The 24,401-nt window shown below is 36.0% G+C and overlaps 1 long non-coding RNA gene across 2 annotated transcripts in view; it reads left to right on the top strand.

Moving 5' to 3' along the window:
- Positions 1 to 24,401, top strand: part of LOC309609853 — a 161,370-nt gene that overhangs the window by 24,772 nt on the left and 112,197 nt on the right. The window lies entirely within an intron of this gene.

The raw sequence follows: 24,401 nt of genomic DNA, 5'->3' as shown, positions 1-24,401 counted from the left end.
AAATTAAATATCTTTTTGTTTATTGCCCATCTGGACTTGTTCCTCTATGAACTATCCATTCAAATCCTTTGTCCATTTTCCTTGGGTGTGTTTTGTCTTATGGTTATCAATGTACAAACTCTTGTTTTATATTTCAGATAATAGCACTTTAACTGTCATCTGTGTTGCAAATATTTTTTCAACTATTGATTTTTACATATCACCACATACATTTTCTTGTTCTATTTTTTACATGTTGTGATTTAATTTATCTAGGATTTATATGATAAAAAATGAGCGTCAAATTTTATTTTCTCTCAGGTGGAGAGTCAGTTTTACCAACACCATTTATGAACTAAACTATTTCTTTTCCCATTGAATTAAAATACAATGTCTTTTTTTCCTGCCCCGATCAGTTTGTAATTTCTATGCTAGTAACTGCTTATTTAGATTATGGTAGCTTTATAGAATGCTTTATCATCTCTTCTGCTTAATCCCCCCTTACTATTCTTGTTTTCTTAATTTTATTAGCTATTCTAAATATTTATTATTTAATATGAATTTTAAATCATCTTGTCAAATTCTCTCCCCAAAATACCCTTATTGGCATTGTACTGAATTTACATATTAATTTTGGGAGCATGGGCGTTTTTACCATTTTAACTCTTCTCATCCAAAATTATGGCATATTGATCCATTTGTTCAGAGAATTTTATCTCTTTACACAACAGTTTATGGCTTTTTCTACCATATAGGTCCTATATCTTTTTTGATGAATTCATTCCTAAGTATTTCATAGATTGTCACTATAGTAAAGGTAATATTTTAAAAATTTTTATTTCTAGGTAAGTGAAATTCTGAAACTATTGCTTTTTTCATATCTGTCTTATCTCATCAATTCTGAAACACACATTTTAACATCTCTGAAAATGAGATGTATCCTATAATAATATCTTAATTATAAGTGGCAACTTTTTTCCTTCTTGGGAGTATATAAAGTAATGGGATATCTTAAAATCCATGGCATTTTAGATTTTTTGAAATATGATATACCAATTAATTTACCACATTTTCTTCTTACTTCTATTTGATATTACTGGAATTTCTTAAGTTTTCTAAATACATAATAATATCTCCAAGAAGATATAATTTTATCTCTTTTTTTACAAATTTATACCAATTATTTCATTTTTTTGGTGAGGGTAAATATTGCTGTGTTGTTTTTATGTTTTGGCATAGTTAGCATGAACAATTTTAATTTCTTGCTGTTGGCTTTTTAGAGGTTTTAATTATAGGTAAGTAATTTCTTTCCCTATTTCACATAGAGTTTTTAATGGGTATGTCTGACAAATATTAACAACTGCCTTCTAATAAAATTTACCTTTATTAGTAAAAATCACATGATTTTTCTCCTTCAGCATATAAAATTACACTACTAATTTTCATGATTTTGAACCATTCTTGCATTTTGGGGATTAATTCTACTCAGTAATAGTGTATTATCGTTTGTATTTTTTTGTTACAATGCTATGTTCAGTTTGATTATATTTTCATTTGAGTTTTTTTGCTATTGTATTTATAAGATGGTTGGATTGCAATTGTTTTATCTGTACTGTCTTTAGCAGGTGTTAAGATTAAGCTGGTTTTGTGAACTGTGGGAAGATTTACATCTTTTCCTATGATCTAGAATAGTTTAAATACTTGGATGGATGATTTCTAAGGATTTGATTAAACTTAACCACAAAGGCATCTAGTCCTATTAACTTCTTTAATGGCTTCTTTTTATTCATCTTTCCAGTATTTTCTAAAGCATTTAGTATACTAAAGTTTGTCTACTTTCAGATCAATTTTAGTGATTTACTTTTGTTATAACATCAATTTCCTCTGAGTTATCAAATGTGTTACCACACATTTTCTTAGGTCTTTTAGTCTCTTCCACAGCTGTAGTTATGACTCCTTTCTCCTTTCTAATCTTTCATATTTTGCTCCTTCTCTTTTTTCTTTAATCAGGCTTACAAGAGATTTATCTGTTTTATTAATCTGTTTAAATAGCCGCGGTCCATGTTTATTTATTTAGCCTTTCTAGCTTTTTTGTTTATTTTCTATTTCATAAATTTTAGATTTTATATTTATTAATATATTCTGGTTTATTTTGTGTATATTTTAATTTCTTAGGATAACTACAAGGTACCTTCGTTTTTAATCATCGGTTAATAATGATGCCACTTAAAGCTATAAATTTCATCTGAGTATAACTTCTTCTATGTTCCATAAATTTTGAGTTCTGTGTCCCATTTTTACTGCCTTGGGGATAGTTCGTAATTTCTGTTCTTATTTTTTTTTTTGATCCAAGAGTTATTAAGAAATGTTTCTTAATGTCCAAATTTATTGTATAGCTATCAGGGAACATGAATTGTAAAGTCTGCACCTTGGGTTTTAAGCTTTCTTTTTGGCCAGCCACATGATCAATTTCTGTAAATATTCCAGGGACATTTAAAAAAATTATACAGTATTTAAAGGATGTAAGATTCTGTATTGGACTATTAATAGGTCTTGTTACTTATATTACTCATTTCTTCTACATTATTGCTTTTGTTTACTTGATTTAGTTTTGAATATGTATGTTAAAACCTCCCACGCTTTTACTTGATAGTTTTGGCTTTATTTAGTAGCTATGCTGTTTGGTGCCTTCAAGTAAAAAAAAAAAAAGTGCAACTGAATAAAAATATTTTTTCTGGTTTTGGAGATTTCAAAAGAGGTTCTGGTCACTGTTTGACCAACATCCAGGGCTTATATTCACCCACAGAAAATATTCTACTAAGCATTGCAAGCAAGTTCAGCCATATACACCCTTCTATTAGAGCAATATAAGAAGTTTGACAAGAATGTCCTTATCTGTCAGATTATTTTACAGTTACCTATGCTCTGGTGAATCAGTGTGTTTAATGGTTAAGACTGTGGGCTCTTAAGTCAGACTGCCTGGTTTCTAAAATCTGGTCCTGTCACATAAATTACTTAACCTTGTTCAGCTCCATTTTCATGCCTGATAAATGGGAGATAATACAGTGCACCTCATAGCATTCTTGTAACAATCCAGTGAAGGAATCCATAGGAAACTTGGAGTCAGGCATGTAGTATACACTCAATAAATGTATACACGCAATAAAAATTACCTGTTATATTATACTAAATTCTTAAAGCTCTCCTAAGACCATGTGTGTAAATATTCTTTGAAAAGACCATGAAACTACATACAAATGTAAATCAGCAATGGTATTATTAAAACAAACAAGAGCAATGCAAGTGCTTCCAAAATATGTTATGTTAATATAATATAATTATGTTATATATAATTATAGAGAATAAAATTATATGAAATTATATACAATAAAACAATACCAAAAATTAAGTGCAAGTCCTTCGAGGACAGGGCTGTGCTCCATCCCACAGCAATAGATCCATAGTTCAAAGAAAAGAGCTGGGAACACTGTAGAATAAAGCAAAATATTTTTTTTTAATTTTCTATGATTAAGTACTGTTCTCAATAAAGTCTTGCTGAACTAAACAGAATCAAGATTCTAATTTATTATCTCATATCTCTCTCTGCTACAAAAGGATGCCTCTAAAATGTCTTATAAAAACACTTTTAAAAATATCACTGGAGTAGTATAAGTCAAGATTTATCATCCACAAGCTAAAACACACACACACACACACACACAAAACAGTAAATCAAAAACCATGAAACCTGACACACTTTGGAAGACATTTAAAACCCTCTGCCTCCATTTCCTAATATAAAGAAGAGGGTTTTTGTTTTTTTTTTTAATATGAGAATGTCTCCATTTCCTTGGTGCTTTGAATCCCTATGAGTCAATAACTTTTGCAGCATTATGCAAAGTGGTCTAAAAAGAGACAAAAGTGGGGGGGGGGGGAGTTACATCTCCTGCCTTGTATGAGTTTAAATCCTAGCTTCAGATTCCTGGCACACACTTAAAAACTTTTGTAAACCAACATGTAACGAGTACAATCTAACATAATGCAAATTGAGTACCTGAACACTGAGGGGAAGAAAATTGAAGAAGCTATTAGCATGAGAGAAAATTCGCCACTGTGATCATCTGAGCTCCCTAACACGAGTAGTTTTAAGACTCTGGAATGCTTACAAATCACCAGCAGAACTTGTTAAAATGAGGATTTCAAGCTCCAGCTCCAGAGATTCTGATTCAATAGGTCTGTGAGGGGACCTAAGTATCAGAAGTTTTATTAGACTCATAATCAGAGGAAGGACATAATATCTCTTTTTTTTTTCCTCTGGAAAATGAAACAACATAATGTTTAACATGTAAAGATATGGCATGGTCTTACTTCACCTTGATCTCCTCACCAGACAAATGGGGAGGAGGAGGAGAGATAGTTCCTGAAGACTCTTCTAGCTCTGTGATGCATGTTTGTAAAAATCCAGGCCATGTGCATCACACAGACATTTCTTAATTGTACCAAAGATCTGCACTACCTAGATTTTCCACCTAGATTTTTACCATGGATAAGTTCTCATTTTATGGTATGGTAACCCATCATTACTAACACCATTAAAAATTGTGTCATCATCACAAATAGATTAAAAATCTACCGGCCAACCAGGAACTATTTGCAAACAATAAGACATTGAAAGTCAATATAATTAATATAGAGAAATTATTTCAGAAAAGCATTAACAGTAATAAAAAAAGAAGGGAAAAGAACATAAGACAATTTGTAGTACAAGAAAAACAACTGGCTCAAAACGCCTATGGAAAAATTCAAATTCTCTAATATTTAAAGAAAAGCAAGTTAAAACAACAAGGATTTCAATTAGCAAATTTTTTTTTAATGATAATAACTCTACTTAAGGATATTATGAAAAATGGACACTCTTATACAGTCCTGGTGTTGATTTTTGAATTTTTCTGAAAAGTAGTTTGTAATACATATCTAGAACCTTTAAAAATTTAGACTGTTTTAGTAATTCTTGTCTAGGAGAAAATGCTAAGGAAATAGTAAGCAATTCAAAGTATGGCTAAAAAATGCTCATTGTAGAATGATTATAAGAACAGTAAGTTAGAAACAATCTACACATAAAAATGAGGTTATTGCATAAATTATGGTTTTTCATATTGTTGAAATAGTATATAGCCATTAAATTATGTTTGTTTTTGAAGAACATTAAATAGGAGAAAATGTTCAATATAAAATATTAAGCAGGAAGAGAAGGATTAAAATTACGTATTTGGCAAAAATCCTAAATATTTATTTTTGCATAATCTGTGTGCAAACACAACTGGAAAAATTGCATCAAAGTCTTGAGTGTTGTTTCTGTATAGTAGGATTATGGGTAATTTCAATCTTTCTCCTTATAATTTTCTATACTTTCTGAATATCCTACGATGCATTTGTGTTCCTTTCATATTGAGAACTGAAAAAATTAATACCATAGCATATCAGAGGTTCACAGGGCAGAATCTATTCCCCAAATAAACACTTTTATTTCCAACCAATTGCAGTTGAAAAGCAATTTTTCATACGTATATATAGCTGGAACAAGGACTAAATCAAGTAAAGTTCCTATATCATTAATAGAAATGATGTAGTCAGTGTGAAGACTTCCATGTACTGTCAATACTTACGTATTCAGGAAAATCTCAAGCCATAATTCTTTAAAGCTAATTCATCTCTCTTAAGAACTGAGGAAAAATTGATATATGAAAAAGTTGGAGGGCACCCAGAGAGAATGCAATGCCAGCTTGATTCACAAAGTTTTCTCCTGTGGCCCAGATTGTCCTAAACAACCCCTAGAAGAGGTCCACCAGGCCTCTCAGCCTCTCTCAGAGGTGAGGAGAATAAACACACCCGTAATACTTAAAGCCTAGTTGGAAAATCAAGAATTGGATGGACTTGGAGTCTGCAAGCGGGAAAGACTATACTGGTTCCTAAACCCAACTATACATAGAATGACCTGTGGAACTTGTTAACTCTTGACCCCACCCCCAGAAATTCAGAAGTCTGAGGCTACGTTCAGGAATGTGTATCTTGAACATATATCTCAGGTGATTCTAACGAAGTCTAAGTTCCGGGACCAGAACTTGAGAGTCACTGACCTAATACCAATGAGGCAATTTAGGCCCAAAGAGGTAAAGTTCAGTTACTTAACTAGTAACAGAGCATCTGGATGTCTTGCTGTATATGACCTAAGTAATAACAGAAAGGAAGGGTTGCAAAGAGGAATGTTCTTTCCTGAACATAAACTGTAATTAGTTTGAGAGGATGCAAAGGAGGGGCAAGGGGCTATGGAGGAAGAAAACTTTCTGTTGAGTATGCTCAGTGTGGGCAGGTATCTACCTATAAATTGACCAGGGATTTGTGCAGCTCTTACAAAAGTCCTGAATGTCAGAATGTTCCTTATGATAACTTAGATAACTCAGAACCCAGCTTGGAAACTAAATAGCCATATATGGTGAGACTTTTTGGCAGTTCGTATTTTTTCATTGTCTTTTTTTAAAGATCAGCTCACCAAAAATCACTAAAAGTGTATTTGCTGTGTGATGTTACAGCTATTCAAATAAAACAAACACTGACTTTCTACCTAGCTCGTTTATCCTTGGTTGGTTTTACTAGTTGACCTTCTAAAATGGGGAGTTATTAAGAGAAGAAATCACACAACAATATTGTATGAACTTTCATATATCCAAGCAAAGGAATACTTTCTTTTTTTACTAAGCACCTACTATGTGTCAAGCACATTTAGTTAGTTGGAATAAGTCTTGTTAAGTAGTCATTATTATTCCTCATTTTATAGATTAAGAAATAACAAGAATGAAAATAAGATTAAATATTTCATTTAAGGCCACAAAACCAGAAAGTGGCCAAGTGGGAATTTGAATCCAGGACTAACTTGTAAGCTCAGGCTCTTTCTACTTTCCCATAGTGCCTTCTTCATAATGAAAAATATTTTTGTCAATAGAGAATATTTGAATAAAAAAGCCAAAACACAAATGTTACTCTATATGGTAAGTTTTTATCTGTACCTTATTAACAACTGTAATTCTTGATGCACTATATTCTTGCTCTAGAGAAGTAAAAAATATATTCTGCATCAGATTTTAAAAAATTATTATGATATAATTTATGGGGAAACATTACAGATCTAAAATCACCTTCTTGGTATTTTAGTCCTTGAGTGACAATCTAAATTGTGCAGTTGTTCTTTTTAAATAGCCACTGATTACAGGATTGAAAAGGCTTGTTATATCAGAGTGGTCTAATTTTTTGAAATTTCCCTGTGGGTCACTGTATTCTCACATATGGTAAAAGCTTTCTCAGAGGGTTGTGTTGAAATTACAGTGGAAGTTGCAACAGGAGTCTGATCAGTTGTCAGTTTCTCTTTGGGTCCAAGAGCTACGTGGGAAATTTCTCTCTTGAAAATCAATCTGGTTTGGAACAAGAACAGAAGAAAGTCAATGCCATAGTGGTTATAACCAAAAAAGTGTGAAATGAAGACAGTTTAGATACATGTTGTCTTATCACACTATTGCCTCTATCCAATTTAAAGAAGTAGCATGTTCTAATTAAAATTCAGGGGAATAACATGGGAACAATTGTATCATCAGGGAGATACATTTTTTTTTTTTTAATGTATTTATTTTTGGCTGTGTTGGGTCTTCCTTGCTGCACGCGGGCTTTCTCTAGTTGCGGCGAGCAGGGCCTATTCTTCGTTGCGGTGCGTGAGCTTCTCACTGCGGTGGCTTCTCTTGCAGTGGAGCACGGGCTCTAGGTGTGCGGGCTTCAGTAATTGTGACTTGCGGGCTCTAGAGCGCAGGCTCAGTAGTTGTGGTGCACGGGCTTAGTTGCTCCGCAGCATGTGGGATCTTCCTGCACCAGGGATCGAACCTGTGTTCCCTGAATTGACAGGCAGATTCTTAACCATTATGCCACCAGGGAAGTCCCGGAGATACATTTTTAACACAGAAATATTATTTATAATTATTAGCTTTATTATCATTACCATATTCATTAAACATCTGAGTTCTAGAGAGGTTTTCAAAAGCATATTCCTTTGCAACATTGAGTCATGTTGTATTAACACCAGATTCCATAGACTTTGAACTTATCCCCAATAGTCTATTTTTACTGGAACTAAAGACAATAAACTGAGTATACTGTGAAATATCCATAGATATGCATCCCCTGGGCGCTCCCGAGTTTTTCTCCTTAATCCTTACTAGGTCCCTGTGAAGCAGAAGCAGGGGCACAATCTTCAGTCATCAGATTAAAAAAACAGAAAGCAAAAAACAAAAGTTGGCGAGTATGTGCACTGAAGTCACGTATTAACCCAATATAGAGGGACCTCAGTTCTTAATATACGACTACAATGAGAATTCATTCCAGATCCAATAGTTTAGAGAACAGAGTATGACGATGACGTGGGAGAAGGAGTAAATACAGATTTCCCCTACCCTTCTCCCCTCTGCCTTTCCTAGTCCATATTCCCCAAAGGAGGAATGAGGGAATTCTAAAGAGCGAAAGCAGAACGAGGGAACTGTGGAGAAGGAGGTTATATTTCCTGGCTTCATGTAGTGTTAAACTAACAAAATAGGCTATGTCTTTTGCTAAATTAGCATATAACCTCCAATGACCATTCAGATGTAATGATATCTCTAAGCAGAACTTAAGTGGGCGGTTAATAGGCTTCAGTTTTCCATCTTCAGCTATTTTCTCTATGTATTCCCATTGTTAGGAATGTATCCAGTTCTAGCTGAAGCTTAAATTCTCATCTTTACCCTAATGAACACAAATTTTATATCTCCAACACTAGTTTTTCAGTCAAGCTTTAGTTTCATATTTATTTCCAGGAAATAAAATGCCAACAGGACACTTCTGCCAGAACATTCTGCTTTAACCCCAAGTGTCTAAAAATCAATTAAGGCACTCTCCCACCTTAATAAGCTTTCTTTATGTGCAGCTCCATTCTCCACCCCACCCCCCATACACACACACGTTTTCCAAAGTACTCAAAAGCTTAAACCTTAGACTCATCTTCTAATCTTTTCTATACCCCACCCCTAATAGTCAGTTACCAAGTTCTGGCATCTTTTTCTTTTATGGTCTCTAGCGTTTATCCCTACCTTGTCATTTCTTCAAATCTAGGCCTTTATCTTCATACAAAATTGCAGTCTCCAACAAATTTTTAGTAATAAATTTTCTGATATACTAAACCCTACAATAAACTCTCTGATATACCAAGGCTAAGTTAATCTTTATAAAACCTCTAATATCATGCCATTTACTTGCTTAAAAATCTATACTCCATCATTGTGGCCTTTCTAATCAAGTCGAAACTCCTCAGCCCAGCATTTGAGATTTTCCATTATCTGACCTCACCTTGCCTATCCAACTATATAAAACCCAATTTGAACATGATTCCTGAGTCTATACCTTCTGCTTTGTTCAGAGATCCCCTTAATGCTTCCTTCTCTCCTCAAAGCACACCAAGTATGCTCATTCTAAGCTTAGCACTTATCCATGAACTTCTACTTGGAATGCGTGACCTTTCATTACCTAAGTGCTACAACTTTCAAGACCCAATTCTAATGTCAACTTTTTAGTAAATCTTTTCCTGATAACTTCTCTACAGAATAGTTATGTGCTTCTCTAAATGTCTACAACGTGGACCATGTGAATCTGATTATAGGCCACCATGTGTTGTTTTTTTAGCTGCCTTATTTTATAAACTTGCCTCCTCCTGGATTGCAAGCAGTTGAAGGACCTTGACAAGAAGTGGTTTTGTTTGTTTAGTTGTTTCTCTAGTAAAAGTCAGAGAACAAAACAGTTACAGGACTATACATTAGGTTTGAGGTAGTCTTAATTATCATAATTTAAAATCTCTTTTTTAAATGTTAAGGGTCTTAAGAAGTCTTTAACCTCATTTCTGAGCGTGAAATTTCATTGCCCCACATAAGGCTTAAGATCATTTGGTTAGAGAAGCACATGGAGACAGAGTCACAAATTCTCCCTCACACAGGTCAGTTTTGTTCAGTTCTCTGTTTACTTTACCCCTGTTCCTGGCTCAGTATTTAGTTAATGTGTGAGAGAGAATGCTGATGCACATTTGCAATTTTATCACCGCTTCTCTAAAAACAAAGGAAAGCGGTGCTAGGTCAGTAGCATTTTTCTCCCATTTGAAAGTGAGTACATAAACTACATGAAGACATTTAGCAGAGAGCCTAGGAAAGATTACTGAAAGAAAAAGTGCTTAATCCTCATGATTGACAAAGCAGAAAGATTGGTTTGATGTATCTGATTGTCTTAGGCTGGGTTCTCAACAACAGTGCCTGAGACAAGGATTTACACACAAATGACATATTAAGGAAGGGCTCCAGCAGAAACTTACAGGGAGTAGAGCAAGCAAGTCCTGGAATGGGTAAATAGGGTGTTATTTTAGGCAAAGTCTCAACCTCAGTCTGATCCCAGAAGGAGCTCTGGAGGTAAATTATTCATTCACCAGTCAGTCCTTGGCTACACCCTGATCTAGTGGGTCATCAACTCCCAAGCACTTCCATCCCTGTGTGCCACAAAGCCCCTCCAGTAGCCCAAGGGCAGCCTCCAGCAAACACACAGGGCAAGAGGATGGCCAGAACTGGCAAACAGGCTCCAAAGGGATCTGGGTGGAGCACAGGCAGTATGTTTACTAGGGTGTTCCTAGTTCTGTACCAGAAATAATATAAATGCTTATTTCAAATACTTGTATGTACTTAGAAAAAAAATGTTAACAGATAAAAGTCCAATTATTAACTGTGGGCTGTGAGGTTGAAGAAAGGAAACTTTCACGTTTTACTTTCCACAGTTCTATATTATTAGAACTTTTACAGTAAGCATTACTTCTGTAAGAGAAGAAAAAAAAAAGCTATTAGCAAAACAAGTTTTTCTACCAAAAACTCAATGATGTATTTTGTTTGATTTAATCATGTTACTGTTGTTTTTGTTGCTAGTAACTCTAGCAAAGCAATACCATCTGAATAAAAATTTATTATCTAGACTGTTAAAATGCTTGAGTCCATTCAATAATTAACAACTTGCATTCTTACCCAGTATAAATGATATCCGTGGTACGCCCAGAAAGAAAGAAGCCTTGTTAAGGTTTAATTCTAGAAGGGGAGTTAACTGGTTTTGCAATCTGTGGGCACTAGGAGTTTGGCTTTAATTGTAAGATATGGTCCACTCATCTATTTATCATCATTTATATCAAAAAAAAATTGAAGGAAAAATGTTTAAATTGCCTTTGAAAATGTATTTTAAAAGTACTTTGGAATTTTAGCTGAAAGGTAGGATCACATTTGGTTAAAGCCTTGCCTGCTTTGGTATAATTGGGTAATAGCAATTGGTCAGACCTGTGCATTAAGAAGAGTAATCTGGGGAATTCCCTGGTGGTCCAGTGGTTAGAACTCTGCACTCTCACTGCCAAGGGCCCGGGTTCAGTACCTGGCCAGGGAACTAAGATGCCACAAGCCGCGCAGCAAGGCCAAAAACAAAAACAAAACAAAAAGAAGAAGAGTAACCTGGCAGCTATATATAGTATAAATTAGAGGAGTAAAAGAAAGGTAGCAGGAAGGTCAGTTAGAATTCTACTAGAATAATCCAGGTAAGAGGCAATGAAGGTGATAAATAATGGTAAAGGAGCAAGCATTTATCACGTGTGCCCTATATGAACTGGACTACTAGTAACCAAATAGTAAATGAGGACAATGGTGATTTTAAAAATTAGAAGACATACATGAATTATTATGGAGATGAAAATTAGTAGAAACTACTTAGATAGAAGGACTAAAGGAGAGAGTGTGGTCAAAGATGACTGGAAAAGATAGTGACTATTTTAGCGAGACAATGTTGAGTTTGTAAAGAAATGCTGAATTTTAAATACAGATGGATATAGTCATAAGGATATTCAACAGGCAGTGGAAATAAGTGCCTGGAATTATGGAGGAGTTGGAAGTATAAATTTGAGCCATCACTAGTGGGGTGATGGTAGAAGCTAAAAGAGTAGGTAAGGAGAGCAAGGGTAACAAACCAGAGAGAAAGAACAGGGAATGGAACCATGGGTAATGACCAGATTTGGAGGGCAGTAGGATCCTGAAAGAGACAGGGAAGAGTGGGAAAGGGAGATTAAGAACATGAAGTATCATGGAAAGCAAGAAAGGAGGCCAATCCTGGGAAGTGTCAGGAATATGAAGGCAGGATATTCTGTTGTTTTTCACTGTTAGGAAACTGAAAGTTATAAAACAACCTTATTTCCATCAATTTTCGCAGCTCAACAATCAGAGCCCTAGAAGAAATCAAATTCTATATAACTGAGAATTTAAGTAACTCAAAAAGAAGTATTGTATTTTATCTGGCTAAATTTTCCCCAGAGAATATAGCTCTGTTCTTATTCCATATTTATTCAAATTACCCCTTTTATCCTCAATGACAAAATTAAAAATTCTGCAATCTTTGGACCACCCAGGGAAGGAATTAACCTGTCCTCTTGAGTCATCACTAAAGATTTCATGGGCTTAAAGTATAATCCAAAGTAAACCCACCAAATAAAGCAAGCAATCATCATTTGGGTCAGGTAACTAAGCAGACGTCGAAAACACAACTGAGGAGAGCATATACAAGAAGTTAGGGGAGGATCCAGGCAGTGTGCACCATTTAACAAGCCATGGTTAGGTACAGGAGGGAACACAGCCTCGAGAAAGTAGGAAAAGTTTCACAGGTGAGAGCACACATGCTTAGTCTAGCACCTGAATCACCTTCATGGCCTTGGGACCATGGCACTCTGGTGCTTTCACTTGCTCTACTCCTAGCCCAGGGGCTTACTTACTTCCCCACAGAGTCTTGACCTGGATTGTCCTAAATCTTTAGTAATTACAACTTTCAGGAGCCTTTAAATTTAAGTATTCAATTTATGAATTATCCTCAGACTACTAATATTTGTTCCTATTTCATGCTTTTTCAGAGCAGCTTATACCCTGATCCAAAATTTATATTTATATTTATACACACCCACATGCACACACACACTCACACTTTAAAGATAGTGCTATAAACTATTTTCAGAAATACGATTAAACCTTAGACCTTATATTTAAAATTTAATTTTTTTACTGTCACCATTAAATTGTTCCTTGGTATAAAATGACCCAGATTTTCAACATGAAATGTATTTGTTACCCTGGCTATTTGCAGTCTGGGAAACCATTTTCACTGCTCAGTGACTTGTATCATATAGGTAGCATTTGTATTATTTTAAGCACCTACACACATTCCTGTTATGATTACAGTGATTAAAATAAATACACTTTCTAAATGTTTGAAGAAACTTAATAACATTGTTCCAGAAACAACTGTCCATGCACTAGACTCTGTGTTTATGCCACATGGAGTGGGCTACACTATACTTGAACGTTGAATCATGCCACCCACTTGGCTGAGTTTTTGGACTCATGGACTGATCATTGCAGATGATCATCACTTCATTCGAGTCAATACATTTTCCTTGGCATTCAGCATTTTTGAGGAATCAGCACGAATAGTTTCACACATGTGTTCCTTTCTTTTAAGAAGAAAGTGGGAAGAAGAGTGGGATTTTCCCCTGGTATTGTCCTAAAATAAATAAAATTAATTCTGTGTAAATCTGAGAATATGTAATAGGATAATAATCATAAAAGTATTCAAATTATTGACTGCTTTGGTGGGGACCATCTATTAATTTTTATAGGGTATATTGATATATCAGTGACTTATGTGTCAAACCTTTGTAATTTGGAGCCATCAAGAAAGTTCTTTGTGGAAGATAAGGTAAGGAATAGAGTGGAATATATAGTATAAGAGTCTGCTCTGTAAGTTAAAACTTTAGTTGATCAATTTCCCATAGAAAAGTGATTCAGAGTAAACAGCAAATCTCTGCTAATTTTCTTCCCTTCTTAACTGATAGCCTCACACTCTCATCAGCACATATACCACCTTTGCATGTGTGACACATTCAAGGCAGTTCAATGGAATGCTGCAAACATGAATTAAGCTCATTGTATCTGTTCATTGTTCTTTATGCTATGAGAAGGCAGAGACCATTGGTGTGACCTCTGCCCTCAAGTAGCTTATAATCTTATAAAAGCAGATGACTAGCCAACTGTAACACCAAGCAGAATAAAATAAATTTTAACACAGATATAGAAACAATATGCTGCCAAAAAATAGAACTGGAGACTTTAGTTCTTAACGTAAGGAATCAAAAAAGGCTATTTAATCTTTGAGGATTACTTGCTTTCCTAATAAGAACCTTAAATATTGATTTTTCTGTAAGTCTTTGCAGATGACCAGAACAACTGAGCTAATTTTATGTATTTCATCTGACGTGTCATTAATCTCCATATTCATTCATTTAACAAATAAATACCAAACATCTTTATGTGCCAAGAATGTCGCTGGGAACAACATTGAATGTGAATTAGTCCTGCCCTCAAGGAGATTACACTCTGGTGGACAGAGAAAATACATGAAAAGTAATAAATCTGACAAATATTAGAAGTTTTGGAAGAGAACATATCAAGACAGAAAGGGAACAAAAAAATATAGCAGCCAATTCTTTTTCCTAGGAATTGGAGGTTAAGTTAGGTCAGAGACGAAAAGCTAATAATGAAGATAATGGAGACTTAGTTTAAGGTTGCCTTCCCTTTGGTCAGCTACCAGAACTTCCAACTAGCAGTGCAATGATATGCACAAAATCAGGGGGACAGACTAGTAGAGGCTGCTTCAAATGCATTGCTTATTTCTTAAGAAGTTCTAAAGTTCACTGTGCTTGGTAAGAAGAAATTGCAGGGCCAGAGGAGCCAAAACCCCAGGTTCTTAGATGTTCAAACTTTTAGGATGCAGAAGGGACTGTATCATCACCCATGAGTCTACCCATTTATCATACAAGAAATTCTTGATGGACCACAATTATGTACGTTCTAACTGCATCATCAGGCCTACATCAGACTTGACCATGGCCTACAACAGAGACCAATAAACGGTTGATGGAACATTGCAAGTTGAATACATGTATTTATCACCATCACCACCCAAACCCATCTAGAATAACAGTAAAGAAATTTTCTTTTTTTAGTTAAAAACAAAAAAACACAAGGACAAAGAGAAGGAAGTGAAGACAGTAGTTAAGGCTTATCAGCAAAATTTTGGAAAATGGAGTGACAATAGATATGAGTTAGCTGACACTGCAGATCAAAGGAAAGTGTAAGTAGAAGTGCTTTTGCAGGAAAATAGTAATGAGTAGTTCAAACCCCAGAAACGCTCAGGAAAGGAGGTATCAATTACCACTCAGGAATCAGCAAGCTGAGAGTGAAGATGACGCATCGTACAGAACCCAAGGGAATCCAGGGAAATTTCATATTAGGAAAGATGAGATTCTCTAACCCCCTTCCTTTTATCACCTACCAGTTTGCTGTCAGCCAGGATTGTACTGCCAGGGTATCATATTTTGTCTCCAGAATATAAGACTGGAGTATTCCTCTCTGAAAAGAGAAAAAAAAAAAAAAAACCTAAGAACACGGCTTGGACAAGTCCAATCATCCTGCAGCAAAGTTCCCCATTTAACAAACACAACCCTCCCCCAAAACACACACACCAACAAACACATAGTCACAGAGCCTCTAATCAGCTCTTTATACTACCTCACTCTAAGATAGGACTATACATTCAAGGCTCAAAACCTCTAACCTGGAACAGAGAAACCAAAATAGACAAACAAAAAAAAAAAAAAAAAAAAGGACCTGGAGGAATCAGAGATAATGCAGTGAACATGAGGAAAAACTAAAATAAATAATAACAAATAAAACTAGCCTTAATATTCTCAGAGAGATATTCCACTCATAAATTGAAAGCAGATGGATTTTTTTAATGAAGCATGAAGAGAATTATAAACCACTCTTGGAAATTAAAAACATAATTTAAAAATATTTTAAAGTCAGTAGAGGTTTGGAAGATACTTTGAGGAAATCTAGAAAATAAATACCAAAGAGCAAGGAAATAGGAAAATAAGGACAAGATTAGGATAGCAATCCAGAGAATCTGACATCCAAAGAGTAGGAGTTCAAGAAAACATGACTGCAGAAAACAGAGGGGGCACTGGGGGGCACCTTCAAGATGGCGGAGGAGTAAGAAGTGGAAATCACCTTCCTCCCACAAATACATCAAAACTACATCTACATGTGGAACAACTCCTATGGAACACCTGCTGAACGCTGGCAGAAGACCTCAGACTTCCCAAAGGATGCCCTCAGGAGACCTACACGCAGAGGCGGGGCCAAATCCAAAGCTGAATCCCAGGAGCTGTGCGAGCAAAGAAGAGAAAGGGAAATCTCTCCCAGCAGCCTCAGGAGCAGCCGATTAAATCTCCACAATCAACTAGATGTACCTGCATCTGTGGAATACCTGAATAGACAACGAATCATCCCAAAATTGAGGAGGTGGACTTTGTGTGATTTTGTCTGTATAGCTTTGAATTAACCATTTGTCCTAGGGGTCTGTCTGTCCGCTTTTTTTTTTTTTTTAGGATAGTTTTTAGCACTTGTTATCATTGGTGGATTTGTTTATTTGTTTGGTCACTCTCTTCATTCTTTCTTTTTTTATTACTTTTTAATTCTTTTTGTACTTTTAATAATTTTTTTATTTTTTAATTTTAATAACTTTATTTTATTTTATTTTTCTCTTTCTTTCTTTTTTTCTCCCTTTTCTTCTGAGCCGTGTGGCTGACAGGGTCTTGGTGCTCCGGCCGGGTGTCAGGCCTGAGCCTCTGAGGTGGGAGAGCCGACTTTAAGACATTGGTCCACCACAGACCTCCCAGCCCCACATAATATCAAATGGCGAAAGCTCTCCCAGAGATCTCCATCTCAACGCGAAGACCCAGCTCCACTCAACGACCACCAAGCTACCGTGCTGAACACCCTAGGCCAAACAACTAGCAAGACAGGAACACAACCCCACCCTTTAGCAGAGAGGCTGCCTAAAATCATAATAAGTTCACAGACACCCCAAAACACACCACCAGACGTGCTCCTGCCCACCCAAAAGACAAGATCCAGCCTCATCCACAAGAACACAGGCACCAGTCCCCTCCACCAGGAAGCCTACACAAACCACTGAACCAACCTTACCCACTGGCAGCAAACACCAAAAACAACAGGAACTATGAACCTGCAGCCTGAGAAGAGGAGAACCCAAACACAGTAACTTAAGCAAAATGAGAAGACAGAGAAACACACAGCAGATGAAGGAGCAAGGTAAAAAACCCACTAGACCAAAGAAATGAAGAGGAAATAGGCAGTCTACTTCAAAAAGAATTCAGAGTAATGATAGTAAACATGATCCAAAATCTTGGAAATAGAATGGAGAAAATACAAGAAATGTTTAACAAGGACCTAGAAGAACTAAAGAGCAAACAAACAATGATGAACAACACAGTAAATGAAATTAAAAATCCTATAGAAGGAATCAATAGCAGAATAACTGAGGCAGAAGAACAGATAAGTGACCTGGAAGATAAAATAGTGGAAATAACTACTGCAGAATAAAGAAAAAAGAATGAAAAGAATTGAGGACAGTCTTAGAGACATCTGGGACAACATTAAATGCACCAACATTCGAATTATACGGGTCCCAGAAAAAGAAGAGAAAAAGAAAGGGACTGAGAAAATATTTGAAGAGATTATAGTTGAAAACTTCCCTAATATGGGAAAGGAAATAGTTAATCAAGTCCAGGAAGCGCAGAGAGTCACATACACGATAGATCCAAGGAGAAACATGCCAAGGCACATATTAAGCAAACTCTCAAAAATTAAATACACAGAAAACATATTAAAAACAGCAAGGGAAAAGCAACAAATAACATACAAGGGAATCTCCATAAGGGTAACAGCTGATCGTTCAGCAGAAACTCTGCAAGCCAGAAGGGAGTGGCAGGACATATTTAAAGTGATGAAAGGGAAAAACCTACAACCAAGATTACTATACCCAGCAAGGATCTCATTCAGATTCAATGGAGAAATTAAAATCTTTATAGACAAGCGAAAGCTAAGATAATTCAGCACCACCAAACCAGCTCTACAACAAATGCTAAAGGAACTTCTCTAGGCAGGAAACATAAGAAAAGGAAAAGACTTACAATAACAAACCCAAAACAATTAAGAAAATGGTAATAAGAACATACATATCGATAATTACCTTAAATATAAATGGATTAAATGCTCCAACCAAAAGACATAGACTAGCTGAATGGATACAAAAACAAGACCCATACATATGTTGTCTACAAGAGACCCACTTCAGACCTAGGGACACACACAGACTGAAAGTGAGGGGATGGAAAAAGATATTCCATGCAAATAGAAATCAAAAGAAAGCTGGAGTAGCAATTCTCATATCAGACAAAATAGACTTTAAAATAAAGACTATTACAAGAGACAAAGAAGGACACTACATAATGATCAAGGGATCAATCCGAGAAGATATAACAATTGTAAATATTTATGCACCCAACATAGGAGCACCTCAATATGTAAGGCAAATGCTAACAGCCATAAAAGGGGAAATCGACAGTAACACAATCATAGTAGGGGACTTGAACCACCCCACTTTCACCAATGGACAGATCATCCAAAATGAAAATAAATAAGGAAACACAAGCTTTAAATAATAACTTAAGCAAGATGGACTTAATTGATACTTATAGGACATTCCATCCAAAACAAGCAGGTTACACTTTCTTCTCAAGTGCTCATGGAACATTCTCCAGGATAGATCATATCTTTGGTCGCAATTCAAGCCTTGGTAAATTTAAGAAAATTGAAATAATATCAAGTATCTTTTCTGACCACAACGCTATGAGACTAGATATCAATTACAGGAAAAAATGTGTAAAAAATACAAACACATGGAGTCTAAACAATACACTACTAAATAACCAAGAGATAACTGAAGATATCAAAGAGGAAATCAAAAAATACCTACAAACAAATGACAATGAAAACATGACAACCCAAAACCTATGGGATGCAGCAAAAGCAGTTCTAAGAGAGAAGTTTATAGCAATACAATCCTACCTCAAGAAACAAGAAATATCTCAAATAAACAACCTAACCTTACACCTAAAGTAATTAGAGAAAGAAGAACCAAAAAAAAACCCCAAAGTTAGCAGAAGGAAAGAAATCATAAAGATCAGATCAGAAATAAATGAAAAAGAAATGAAGGAAACAGTAGCAAAGATCAATAAAACTAAAAGCTGGTTCTTTAAGAAGATAAACAAAAGTGATAAACCATTATCCTGACTCATCAAGAAAAAAAGGGAGAAGACTCATATCAACAGAATTAGAAATGAAAAAGGAGAGGTAACAACTGACACGGCAGAAATACAAAGGATCATGAGAGATTACTACAAGCAACTCTATGGCAATAAAATGGACAACCTGGAAGAAATGGACAAATTCTTAGAAAAGCACAACCTTCCGAGACTGAACCAGGAAGAAATAGAAAATATAAACAGACCAATCACAAGCACTGAAATTGACACTGTGATTAAAAATCTTCCAACAAACAAAAGCCCAGGACCAGATGGCTTCACAGGCGAATTCTTTCAAACATTTAGAGAAGAGCTAACACCTATCCTTCTCAAACTCTTCCAAAATATAGGAGAGGGAGGAACACTGCCAAACTCATTCTACGAGGCCACCATCACCCTGATACCAAAACCAGACAAAGATGCCACACAAAAAGAAAACTACAGGCCAATATCACTGATGAACATAGATGCAAAAATCCTCAACAAAATATTAGCAAACAGAATCCAACAGCACATTGAAAGGATCATACACCATGATCAAGTGGGGTTTATCCCAGGAATGCAAGGATTCTTCAATATACACAAATCAATCAATGTGATACACCATATTAACAAATTGAAGGAGAAAACCCATATGATCGTCTCAATAGATGCAGAAAAAGCTTTCGACAAAATTCAACACCCATTTCTGATAAAAACCCTCCAGAAAGCAGGCATAGAGGGAACTTACCTCAACAATAAAGGCCATATATGACAAACCCACAGCCAACATTGTTCTCAATGATGAAAAACTGAAACCATTTCCACTAAGATCAGGAACAAGACAAGGTTGTCCACTCTCACCACTGTTATTCAATATAGTTTTGGAAATTTTAGCCACAGCAATCAGAGAATAAAAAGAAATAAAGGGAGTACAAATTGGAAAAGATGAAGTATAACTGTCACTGTTTGCCGATGACATGATATTCTACGTAGAGAATCCTAAAGATGCTACCAGAAAACTCCTAGAGCTAATCAATGAATTTGGTAAAGTAGCAGGATACAAAATTAATGCACAGAAATCTCTTGCATTCCTATTCACTAATGATGAAAAATCTGAAAGAGAAAGTAAGGATACACTCCCATTTACCATTGCAACAAAAAGAATAAATACCTAGGAGCAAACCTACCTAAGGAGACAAAAGACCCGAATGCAGAAAAGTATAAGACACTGATGAAAGAAATTAAAGATGATACAAACAGATGGAGAGATATACCATGTTCTTGGATTGGAAGAATCAACATTGTGAAAATGACTCTACTACCCATAGCAATCTACAGATTCAATGCAATCCCTATCAAACTACCAATGTCATTTTTCACAGAAGTAGAGCAAAAAATTTCACAATTTGTATGGAAGCACAAAAGACTCCAAATAGCCAAAACAATCTTGGGAAAGAAAAATGGAGCTGGAGGAATCAGTCTCCCTGACTTCAGACTATACTACAAAGCTACAGTAATCAAGACCGGATGGTACTGGCACAAAGACAGAAATATAGATCAATGGAACAGGATAGAAAGCCCAGAGATAAACCCACGCACATATGGTCACCTTATCTTTGATAAAGGAGGCAAGAATATACAATGGAGAAAAGACAGCTTCTTCAATAAGTGGTGCTGGGAAAACTGGACAGCTACACGGAAAAGAATGAAATTAGAACACTCCCTAACACCATAACCAAAAATAAACTCAAAATGGATTAAAGACCTACATGTAAGGCCAGACGCTATAAAACTCTTAGAGGAAAACATAGGCAGAACACTCCATGACATAAATCACAGCAAGATCCTTTTTGACCCACCTCCTAGAGAAATGGAAATAAAAACAAAAATAAACAAATGGGACCTAGTGAAACTTAAAAGCTTTTGCACAGCAAAGCAAACCATAAATAAGACGAAAAGACAACCCTTAGAATGGGGGAAGATATTTGCAAACAAAGCAACCAAAGGGTTAATCTCCAAAATATACAAGCAGCTCATGCAGCTCAATATCAAAAAAACAAACAACCCAATCCAAAAATGGGCAGAAGACCTAAATAGACATTTCTCCAAAGAAGATATACAGATTGCCAACAAACACGTGAAAGGATGCTCAACATCACTAATCATTAGAGAAATGCAAATCAAAACTACAATGAGGTATCCGCTCACACAGGTCAGAATGGTCATCATCAAAAAATCTACAAACAATAAATGCTGGAGAGGGTGTGGACAAAAGGGAACCCTCTTGCACTGTTGGTGGGAATGTAAATTGATACAGCCACTATGGAGAACAGTATGGAGGTTCCTTAAACTAAAAATAGAACTACCATACGACCCAGCAATCCCACTACTGGGCATATACCCTGAGAAAACCATAATTCAAAAAGAGTCATGTACCACAATGTTCACTGCAGCTCTATTTACAATAGGCAGGACATGGAAGCAACCTAAGTGTCCATCAACAAATGAATGGATAAAGAAGCTGTGACACCTATATACAATGGAATATTACTCAGCCATAAAAAGAAACAAAAATAAGTTATTTGTAGCGAGGTGGATGGACTTAGAGACTGTCATACAGAGTGAAGTAAGTCAGAAAGAGAAAAACAAATACCGTATGCTAACATATATATGGAATCTAAAAAAAAAACTGCTTCTGTACAACCTAGGGGCAGGACAGGAGAAAAGACACAGACATAGAGAATGGACTTGAGGACATGGGGAGGGGGAAGGGTAAGCTGGGACTAAGTGAGAGAGTGGCATGGACTTACATATACTACCAAATGTAAAATAGATAGCTAGTGTAAGCCGCTGCATAGCACAGGGAGATCAGCTCGGTGCTTTGTGTCCACCTAGAGGGGCGGGATAAGGGAGGGTGGGAGGGAGATGCAAGAGGGAGGAGATATGAGGATGTAAGTATATGTATAGCTGATTCACTTTGTTATACAGCAGATACTAACACACCACTGTAAAGCAATTATACTCCAAAACAGATGTTAAAAAAAAAGAAAGAAAGAAAATGGAGGGGAAGAAATTAGCAGAGAAATCATAAAAGAAAATTCATCATATCTAAAGGAAATGAGTTTCTTGATTGAAAACATCCACCATTTATCTCCAGCAAAATAAATGAAAAAGACCCACACAAGGTTATCTCACTGTGATATTTTGGATCACTAGGGATAAAGACCTTAAAAGCTTTCAGAGAGAGAGGAGGGGAAAAAATCAGGTCATATACAAAGAATCAGAAATCAAGATGGCATTAGACTTCTCAACTGTATCTCTAAAAGGGAGAAGACTCTGGAGCAGTGCCTTCAATGTTTTAAGGGGGAAATGTCCAACCTGGAATCCTATAGTCAGACAAACTATTGATCAAGAGTGAGTGGTGAATGAAGCCGTGGAAAGGATGGGGACTATATTCTAGTCAGAGGGAGTGGTGAGGCATGACTCATCATCATGGCTTGTTATAGATTTAATAACTGGCGGGGGAAGGCAGAGGCATACCAGCCGAGGCCTTTAGCTGAAGAGTTGTTCATTTTCCTACTAGCCCAGGGAGTCACTAAGGACCTCAAGAAAGTGACATAATCCAATTTCTATTTGGAAAGTCTCAGCTGCCAACATTTGGGAGACTGGGTAAGAGTTGAGGAGTGTTGGTGGCAGAGAAAAAAAGTATATGTACACAAGAGTTTATGTGGGCCTGACCTAGGGCAATAGCTGTGAGCAAAGAGACAAAAGGACTGACTTCCAGGCAGTTTCAGAGTAGAATCATCGTTAGGCGTCTTATTGGATGTAGATATTCAATGAAAGTGTCTAGGATGATTCCCAGGTTTGCACCTTAGGTGAGTAGATGAATGATGATGTCTTTCCCTAGCAAGAAGGAAGGATTTAGGGAAAAGTAGAGTTCAGTTTGTAACATGCTAAGTTTACATTACCCTACACTCCACTTACACTTTGATTCTTGTGCTCCTACCTTGTTCTACATTCTACTTGGAATTCTACCTAATCCCTCCCTGTTTTACACAGGCATACCTCAGAGATATTGCAGGTTCAGTTCCAGACCATTGCAATAAAGCAAACATCACAGTAAAGCAAGTTACATGAATTTTTTGGTTTCCCAGTGCCTATAAAAGTTACTTTTAAACTATACTGTAGTCTCTTAAGTGTGCAATAGCATTATGTCTAAAAAACAATGTACATACTTTAATTTAAAAATGCTTTAGTGCTGAAAAATGATAACAATCACCTGAGCCTTCAGTGAGTCATAATCTTTTTGCTGGTGGAGGGTCTTGCCTCAGTGTTGATGGCTGCTGATCATCAGGGCGGAGGTTGTTGAAGGTTAGGGTAGCTGTGGCAACTTCTTAAAATACGATAACAAATGATGTTTGCAGAATTGAATGAGACTTCCTTACATGCACAATTTTGCTATAGTATGCAATGCTGTTTGATAACATTTTACCCACAGTAGATCATCTTTCAAAATTGGAGTCTATCCTCTCAAACCCTGCTGCTGCTTTATCAACTATGTTTAAGCAATATTCTAAATTCTGTGTTGTCATTTCAACAATCTTCACATCATATTCACCAGGAACAGATTCCATCTCAAGAAACCATTTTCTTTGCTCATTCATAAGAAACAACTCCACATCTGTTAAAGTTTTATCATGAGGTTGCAGCAATTCAGTCACATCTTCAGGCTTCACTTCTAATTCTAGTTCTCTTGCTATGTCCACATCTGCAGTTCCTTCCTCAACTGAAGTCTTGAATCCCTCAAAGTCACCCATGAGGATTGGAATCAACTTCTTCCAAACTCCTGTTAATGTTGATATTTGGCCTTTTCCTGTGAATCACAAATGTTCTTAATGGCATCTGTAATAGGTTGGTAATAGGTGAACAGAATAGGATAGATGAAAAGATAGTGAATCCTTTTAAGAAGGTTTCCAACTTACTTTGCCCAGATCCATGGGAGGAATCACTATCTATGGAAGCCACAGCCTTATGA

Source organism: Balaenoptera borealis, assembly GCF_965194805.1.
Source record: "Balaenoptera borealis genome assembly, chromosome: 13".
NCBI classification, from domain to species: Eukaryota; Metazoa; Chordata; class Mammalia; order Artiodactyla; family Balaenopteridae; genus Balaenoptera; species Balaenoptera borealis.
The sequence above is the reverse complement of the archived record's forward strand: the minus strand, read 5'-3'. Positions and strand labels throughout refer to the sequence as shown.